Source organism: Bidens hawaiensis, unplaced genomic scaffold (genome assembly GCF_021521415.1).
Source record: "Bidens hawaiensis isolate Kalapana, Puna unplaced genomic scaffold, B.hawaiensis_p1.1 tig00051418_1, whole genome shotgun sequence".
In the NCBI taxonomy this organism is placed as follows: domain Eukaryota; kingdom Viridiplantae; phylum Streptophyta; class Magnoliopsida; order Asterales; family Asteraceae; genus Bidens; species Bidens hawaiensis.
In genome coordinates, this window is record NW_027499220.1 from 24,718 (window position 1) to 34,459 (window position 9,742).

At 37.3% G+C, this 9,742-nt stretch overlaps 1 pseudogene; it reads right to left on the minus strand.

The window, feature by feature from the left end:
- Window positions 1-6,247: 6,247 nt before the first annotated feature.
- On the minus strand, window positions 6,248-6,886 carry LOC143599034 (delta(12) fatty acid desaturase DES8.11 pseudogene; annotated as a pseudogene).
- Between the last annotated feature and the right edge of the window lie 2,856 nt (window positions 6,887-9,742).

Sequence of the window (9,742 nt, forward strand, 5' to 3'; positions counted from 1 at the left end):
TGCTGCTACTAATGAGCTAGCTCCACTTCTTGTGACGACAAACCCCGAACTGAACGTTCTCTCTGACCTATCGAGATTGGGCCCCCTCTCTCCATTTAAATAAGGTGGCTCAGAAGAACTAGCCATAACTTAAAACACTGCCCGTACTCGCGTCATCCGACCGTAAACCGTTTATTCTGAATGAATTACAAGTCACGTTCAAATAAGTTCATAAATTCCGGTCAAAAAGTCAACCATCTACTTGATCATATACTAAGAACTTATAACAGCATACTAATTACAGCCACATGTTCAAAACATAACAGAAACTAACTACATTTTGTAATTGAAGTACTCGCGCCATCCGACTGTATATTCCGAATGAATTAGATAAGTATCATGAATTCCGGTCAAAAAGTCAACGCTCTAATTGAATCATTTCATACATGAAGAAGCTATAACAGCATACTAATTACAGTCACGTGTGCAAAACCTAACGGAAACTAACTGCATTGTGTAGCTGAATTTATAAAAAACAGAAATGAAATTGATGATTATGTGCCCTAGGTTTTGCTGGAGCTAAATTGAGCTAAATTCGGGGGATTAAATGCACAATTAAGTTGGGGAAATGATACCTGAGACTGTGATAATGGCGGTGAAGATCGGCCGGAAAATTCGGTGGCTGCCGGTGGTGGTTGTGGTGGACTCCGTGTCTCCCGCGGTGTGGATGTTTTGCCGTTGGTCTCTCTGTGTGATCTCTTTGCGTTCAGAAGTCGGCTGGGCCGAGTTTTTACATTCCCGGGGAACGGGCCTCCATTGGGCTTATGTTAAAAGTTGGTACCTCCAAACAGCCAGAGCCCAGAGCTAGGAATAGAATAAGATGTGTATCGTACCCGTACTTATACTCGTATTTGTATCCGTATATGTATCCGAAAGTACCCGTACCCAAATTTTATGTTATGGTTACCGGTACGAGTACGGGTACTTTAGGTACGGTACCCGTTTGGTATCACTATTTTCTTTTTTTAAATATATTTCCGCTAAACTTGGTATTGATACCGGTACAGTACCGACAATCAGTTATCTATAATACCAAAACCGTAATACCACAACCAAAACATAATACCCAAACTATAAATGAAAAAATCAACCGTAGTATAATATCCATTCACTGTGGTTGTTACTAGTTATTTATATCACCGATATATCAGTAATATATCGGTTATCGATCCATTGGCGAAATATCAGTCAGAGTATCGGTACCGATATATCAACAATATTGACCGATATCAGTGTTTTATGTCTTAATTATCAACTTTTAGTGTTCAATGTTAGTGTTTCAAGTCTTAATAAATTCTTACTTGCTACAATTGTTAGTGTTTTGCAATTTGCAAAATGTTAATATGTTAATGGTATGAGACTATGCTGAATCATTAGTGTTATATTGCTATATATATAACACTAATATATATATATATATATATATATATGAATTTTACATGATATTATAATTAATGACATCCCACCGATATCTCATTGCAAACCGATATCTTAGACCGATATCCGATATTTTTCCGCATTAAGTACTTAGCTAGTTATTGATTGGAGGAGGAGGAGTTTTGAAAATCCTAATAAAAATCTCTACATATTCCTTACAGGTACCGAGTACCCGTAATACACGAACTTGTATCCGTACCTATACCCGAAAGTACCAGTACCTAAAATCAGTAAATTTGGGTACCCGTACTGAATAGACGAGTATGAGTACATGTAAAGGTATGTGTACATAATGGGTACGGGTATTCAGGGGGGGGGGGATTTCATCCCTAGCCAGAGCGTTTTGACTTTTGAGTACCGGCCTTTAGAAGGCTGGCCCGTTGGTATTTCAAAACATTTGTATTTTTCGTAGGATATTCAACTAGTTTAAAGCAAAATATGTACTTTAAAATATTTGTACTTTTATTTATAAATTATGTGTTATTTATAACTATATGAGATGTTATTTCTTAAATTTTGTGTTTTATTATTAAAAAAATTAATTAATAAAAGACAAGATCTTATAAAAAAAATTCTAATAAAAGTTAGTTAAAAAATAAATTTGTTGATGATGTGTGACAAAAGTTGCCCTTCTCCTTATACGATCTGCATAGACTTGTATAGGTGATGCATGGTGTTCGCTCCGTTGCCTTGCCTAGCGTCCAAATATCGCGTAGCTACTTTTATTTGCAACAATTACATGATCGTTAAGAACCTTTATTATTTGGCGCTGGTGACAATTGACAAATAAGCTGGTCATTTTTTAGTAAATGGCCAAAGATTCAAATAATAAAAAACTATGGTGGCCAAAGTATAAAAAATCAAACTAGTCTAACAAGTTGTCTTGCTACTCATAATAGGTGGCATCTTGATCCAAAGGGTCAGTTTGGGCTGCTTTGAAAAATTATATGAGTCGGTTTGGCATAAAATGGGTTTTGAAATGGAACAGGTTTAATTCAAGTTTTGGCTTGGATCAGGTTTCATGTCGACACGAGTTTCACCCAGGATGGGTTGAGTTTCGATTTCTTTTATTTCTTTTATTTCTTTTTGACCAATTTTGGATTCTTTTAGGTTTTATGCTTCGTTTGGGTCGGTTTTTCAGCTTTTTTAGTTTCATTTATATTCGGTTTTAGTTTTTTAGTTTCGTTTTGATCGATTTTTTAGGTTTCGAATGGTTCGGTTTCGTATTTTAAATTAAAAAATGGAAAAAATAAATAAACAAATAAATAAGTCGCGTGCTTATTATTCTGTAACTTGAAAGAGTGCAAATAACTGAATTTGTTCTGAAAATGTTATATCAACCCTTTATTTAATCCATATTGACAAACTCACCCTAGAACTATTTACTTTATACCTTTCAAAACTGAATCACCAGCTTTTGACAACACATAACATATTTTAGTTTCCAGATTTTATCAAATGACTGGGTGACATTGCTGACATAACTAGCATACTTTTAGATTTTAATTATTTTTTAAAAGTTGCTAAAATTCATAGCCTTGGTATAACCTCGTTTGATTATGATATGAAAAAAGGTCTTGTTTCGTTTCAACGTGAACCTTTTTGACGCGTTAGGCCGTTATCTAAGCCCAGTTTACCACAATAAATAACTTTAAAAACTAAAACATCAATCACTTCTTAAAATCCATGCAAATTACAATATTCGGCCAAACAACATTATTATAAGAAAAGACGGGTGTCTTATTTTACGACGATAAACAACTTGATAACTTATTAAACGAAACACATCTAGTGCTTTTTCTTTGCACCGGCCTTGCTGGAATTCGCTTCATTCTGGGAACTGGGACCAAGGTAGAGCTGGAGGTCAAGTCCCGGCTCGGGTTCCTTAACACAATCTGGAGCAACAACTTTCTGTTTGGACTCATTGGCCCGAGCCTGCTTCTCCTCGAACTCTTGAGCAATCCTCCTTAGCCTCTCGTTTTCCTGAATTATACGGCAGATCTGGAGATACAAGTCTAAGTTGCGGTTTTCCATCTCCACAATTTCGTCCCTGCTTGGAATAGCTGAGTGCTTGTTAGCTCTGCGGTTACTCATGCTTGTAAGCTTTTAGTGATGGTGTTGGTGTGGTGTGTTCATTGTGGAGATTGGTTGTTTATATAGACATGATAAAGTTATTAGTTAAGGGATAAAATAAAAGCATGAAGCTAAGGTCACATGAAAGTTGAAACACTGGCCAGCAAGTCTATATGTGGAAAGGTATTATGCTTGCGGGTGTAAACGAACCAAGCTGCTTATGAAGTAATGAGCGTGGCTTGCTAAAAGTTGAAATTGAGTTGAGTTCAAATGAGTTTGAACCCGATCAATCTCAAGCCTGAATATTAGTCTATGTAGCTATATTTAGATTTTAGACAGTGACGGAATCAAAACTTTTCTAACCGTATGATTGTTGTAACAAATTTATTAGGGACAATTTAGGATTTTAAACAATAAGGAGGCATGAGTTGGATACACTTATAAATTTAAAATTTGGCATTTCATAGTGTCAATGCTACCCCAAACCTTGGGATGGCAATTGGACGAGTATGGGACAAGTATTGGTAATTCCTATTTCTCTACCCGAGGGTAAAATCGTGTCCCATACTCGACCTAATACACGTTGGTATTGTCAGGTAATTACCCGTTTAATATCGGGCATACCGGCAGATATCGGGTAGTTTGTTAGAATATACCCGTCATGATTTTCATGTGAACTTTGCGTGTTTGTTACGATCGATGATGGAAGAAAAGCAAATCTATGCGGCTTCTTTTGAAACATGTGTTTCCGAAGATGCCACGTTCTTTGTTCGAAAAAAACTCATAATTGCATATACTAGATCATTATGTAGTTTCTTTAACGTAATTTAATCATGACTTAAAAACGAGTAATGAATACGAGGGGAGTAAAAATTCATGTCAATAAACATGCCTATAATACAAGTTAGTGACCTTTTGGTGCATCATTTAGAATGTTAAAACTACAAGATAGCAACTATGTTAGATTCTTATATTAACTAGAAAATTTAGCTGATTAGAGAGGTCATGGCACTGAGGATCCTCTCTAGTTCCGTGAAGAGCAAGAGAACTTTGCGTGTTTGTTATGAACTTATGATTAGTGACGCAAAAAGGTAAAAAAGGAAAAAAACTTATCAAAGTGACGCTCTTTTGTTCTTTGTTCGGTAAATTCATTATTGCATACACTAGATTATTATGTGATTGATTCATGCATTGCAGTTTCTTCAACGTAATATATTCATGATCTGAAAACGAGAATTGAATGTCAAGGGAGTAACAAGATTCGTGTCGAATAATGCATACTAACTTTTTGGTGCTTTTAAAGAAATAATCATTTAGGATGTTAAGTACAAGAAACAATGACATTGACTATATCTATTAATTGGAAGTTTTGGTCGGCTTGAGGTTAATAATCCCGCAGACCCCCTGGTTTCATATAGGGTAAGAGACTAAGATTTGAACGTTGCGTGCTTATTATGATCAGTGATGCAATAAAGGCAAATCTAAGCGGCATCTTTTAGAGCATTCATTTCTTAAGATGGCATGTTCCCTTTGTTTAGTAAAATTCAATAATGCATATGATTGATTATTATTCGATCAGTTATCTAATGCATTGTAGCTTCTTCAATGTAACATACTCATATGAATGTAAAGGGACTAACAAGACCTGTGTTGATTACCAAAGATCATGCACATGATACAAGTTAACGACTTTCGGTGCTTTAAAGTTTAAAGAAAGCATCATTTAGGATATCATTGGAAAAGTTGGCTGGCCACATAGTTAATGATCCGGTACAACCCCTCTAGTTTTATATTTAACGGAAAGGTCTGAACTTTTCGTGTTTGTTATGATCGGTGATGCAAGAAAAGCAACCTAAGTAGTATCTTTTGGAACTTGCTTTACCTAAGGTATATAGAATTCATCATCGCATATACTGGATTTTGATGTGACCAATAATTTCATCACTCGAAAATGAGAAATGGATGCTAGGGGAGTAACTAGATTCGTGTCGATTACCATACAAGTTAACGAGTTTTTTTTTTAATATATATATTTTTATACTTTTAAGGTAAGCGTCATTTCACTTAAGTAACCAGACATGGCATTTGATCAGTGAGAATCAATAGGGGTTGAGAATATTGTGTCTAAGTGTCAACATGGTGTTTTCTTCAGTTTATCAAGGCATAAACTTAATGGCCGAGGAGGCCTAAAGGGTGCCCAAGATTTTGGGCTGGACCATGAAGTGAGCCCAATTAGATCCCCTGCAAATCTTCAACGAACCTCAAATCCAGTGCAAACTAACAAATAAACAACTCGACTCCTTTTTATGTTTGTTTGTCTATTAGTAATATTGCAATCGGTTTGTGTTTAATTATATAAGTTTACGGTTTGTTAAAAAAAACAAAGTAGTAATAAAAATCTGGAAATAAGGATTTCAAATGAAAAATAATACGCATATATAAAAAAACTAAAAATGTATATTAGTTTTAAATAATTTCAAATAGCGGTAAACAAGTGAGCCACTGTTCTTATGTTCTTCAAAAAAATTTGGTTTGGTATAGAGATAAGATTTGAAACTCTAAACTCAAATTATAAATGTTAGATTTTCTGGTACAAATTTTCTAAAGAAACATTATAAAACTCTACTTTCTGGTAACTAAATCAAAGGCCCTGATTATAATAAGGGGGTTTTAAGAAAAGGATAAACAATTTATGATATCAGTATACACCGTTGCGCTTGCTATCTTGATCAGGCTCGATGTACATGCATTCCTTAGCCTCTCTCCACATAGCTTTGAAGATTGGAGTCCTATCGATCTTATAGTAATCACCCAAAACTGGTTTGATCGCGTCCCTAGCTTCTTTTGCATGGTAATGTGGAATATATGAGATGAGATGATGCAATACATGAGTGTGCGTAACGTCATGGAATACCCTATTAAGAAATCCAAAATCTCTATCGATTGTCGATAACGCTCCTTTGATCCAGTGCCACTCGGTGGAGTCATAATGCGGCAAGGAGAGATGGGTGTGGTGCAAATAAGTGATCAAAACGAAGAAAGCATGCACACCTAACACAGGAACGAGATACATGCATGTCACCCAAGTGAATCCTTTCACCACTACAAGCAGTCAAAGAGCATAAAGTATTGCAAGAATACCAAGATCCGAGAGCAAAACCTGAATTCTTTCACGCTCGGTGAAAATGGGACTTAATGGATCAAAGTGGTTGGCAAATCTTTGGTATTTCTTCCCAGAAACATTAGTCAAGAGATATAAAGGAAACCCGAGGGTCAACCTGAATACCAAAGTGAAGACTCGGACAAGTGGGTTGTTAAGAACTTTCGAATAAATCATGACTTTGGATTTACGTTTAGGGATGTAAACTTCATCATTATTAAGTGAGTTTGTGTTGGCATGGTGACTTCGATGGCTGTACTTCCAATAGAAATAAGGGGTAAAGAGAGCTGAATGGAGGATGAATCCAACGATGTCATCGACCTACAGGTATTCACTAAAGGCGTGGTGTAGGTGTAGGGTACGTCAAACCCGGTACGACCTTTCATTTATTACATAATATATTATGTTTATTATACTATTAATATTGTCTACTAATTAAGCCAATTGGGCTGGGGGTTTGTGGAGGTAACCCCTAACCGGGCCTGGCCCAATAAAGGTTAGGGTTCATGATGGTAGCCATGGAGTCTCTATATAAGGAGCCTTTATCATTCATTGAAAGGACCTTCTCTTGGACCCTTGGCTCCCACATATTTTTGTGTATGTAAACAAGAGTTAACTTTCTTAGCAGTCACCTCCACACCCCCACTTTTCTATGGCAGATCTGAGCAACCAGAGAAGAATATCAAGGCGGTGGTTCGTTCATATTGAAGACCGGGGAACTTGGACATGGATCCGACCTGGATCCATTCCATGTTTCTTCATTAGCGCCATCCGTGAGACACGACAAGAATCACTCTTTGTTTTTCGTCTCGGTCCTCCGATCTGTTCATCAAATACTCTAGATCTACGATTTCTTCTTTTAGATCTGTTCTTTGGAAGTCCAAAAATCCGTAGATCTGAAAATATTTCCAGATCTAAAATATATAAGAAGAAATACTACCAAACTTTGATGGAACCCTAGATCTGTGTTTTTCTGGAAAGAGGGAGGCGAGATCCGGTTCTGATCTTCAGATCTGAGTTCGTTTGAGCAATATTTACAAATCTGTGTGATAGTAAATATCCGATTTCTCATATACAAACCTTAGATCTGTTTTAGTGTTATTTTTACACACGATTACAAATCTGGATTTAAAAAAAAAGTAAAATAAATAAATAAATATACAAGCTACAGATCTAGATCTAAAAGCGTTTCAGGCTAAGATGTCAGATCTGACTTATCCATGATACAATTTCTTCACATATTCTCTAGATCTGTGCTGATAGTCACAGTACGACATAATTGGGGATGGAGACATTTGAAAAGAGTGTGACAGGTTGGATTGAATCCAATGCTAGCTCTAATCATTTTCAAAAATAATAATAATATTATTATTATTATTAAAGAATGTTTATGTGATGGAAAGAGGGTGTATCGTGATATGAACTATTTCTAGTCAAAATTGTAACAAAGTTACTGGCACCCTTACTGATGAAGTTGAGGTAACCATGCGCTCAACCGCGGAACAATTCCATTCACCATGGGACATATACAAGCTCCCGCAGAGAAGCTAAAGCTTCCGCAGGTCACGCGCGGACCAACTTCAAACATCTGCGGGTCTCTCTCGCGGACCAACCCTGCTCACTCCGAGCAAAACAATGATCACTTGAGTGTTCCCGCAACTCCATGACGAGCCGCATGCGCGTTCCGGCGTTTCACGTCATAGTGGGCTGCATGCGCGCTAAGCGATAAATGGCGGATCAACACGTCATAGTGGGCTGCATGCGCGCTAAGCGATAAATGGCGGATCAAGAGTGTTCCCATAAATCCATGACGAACCACATACGCGCTCCCGACGATTATACTCCGCCATAGCGGGCCACGCACGCGCTCCCGGCGATAGGTGTTATTACTCCGCTAAATTATGTTATTCGTTTGATGATCTTCTCACTCCCGAAAATTCCCAGGCAGGTCTCATTCGAATCCGGCGTCCGCACCGCGACCCGCGAGTCACCCGCATGCAACACTCCGGCGAAAGCCGATCAATCCACCGTATTACAGAGTCCGGAGGAGGTCTCTGTCAACTAGAGCACAGGCACCATATCACAAATATATATATGTATATATATATACATCTTAAATATATATCACGTGTAGCATGGCTGTATCTGCAGTAGAGGGAAAAAGTTGAAAAGATGGGTGAGTTACTTTTCAATTTTCACAACCACCCCTTCGTTTACGGTACAAATTTATTTGGAGACAAAAAGTATAGTATTGAAGCAATACTAATATAAAAACGAGAAATACATGATTTTTGGGGTCCACCTATACCATATCTAAAACTATAAGAAGGGGTATTCATTAAAAATATATGTATATATATAATTGAGGGCTGTGGTCCATTACATAACGATTATCTCCATCATTAAACAAATTCATAACGCCTTGAGATTGAAGATACAACAATGGCAATCGCCATGATTACGCCATGTTAACAGCTCTTATCTTCCGCCAAGTGCCCAAGTTGTAACATCCCGAATTTCCAAGTAATATTAATTATGTTACTTAATAATAGAGAGAAAGTTTACCCGGGTTATCAGGAAATAAATAATAGAATAGGAGTTGGTATGGGTCGGGCTAGTGTTGGGTAATGGATGTGGGTTGTGGACTTGGATTAATTAGGATGGGTTAAATGAGAATGGGCCTTAGGTCCATGGGATCTCAGGGATATAAATACCCTAACACCCCAAAATATCTTCATTCTATCTTTATCCAAGCACACTCCACACACATACACTAACTTCGCTGGAACCGGGCCGAGCCAATGGAAGAATCGGACTGATCCGAGAGTGAGAGAGGGCGATTAGTTGCGTTAACAAGTTAAAGGAGATCCAAACAAGCCCAAAAAGGTATGATTCTTGATCTTTGAAGTTTAAAGATCCAAGCTTTTTAGTGTTAAGTGACCGAAAATGGTCGGGAAGCGTAGTGGGTGATATTGAACCTTAGCGGGGGTGTTAAAATCGCTCGAAATGTTGGACAGAAACCAAACAACAGGC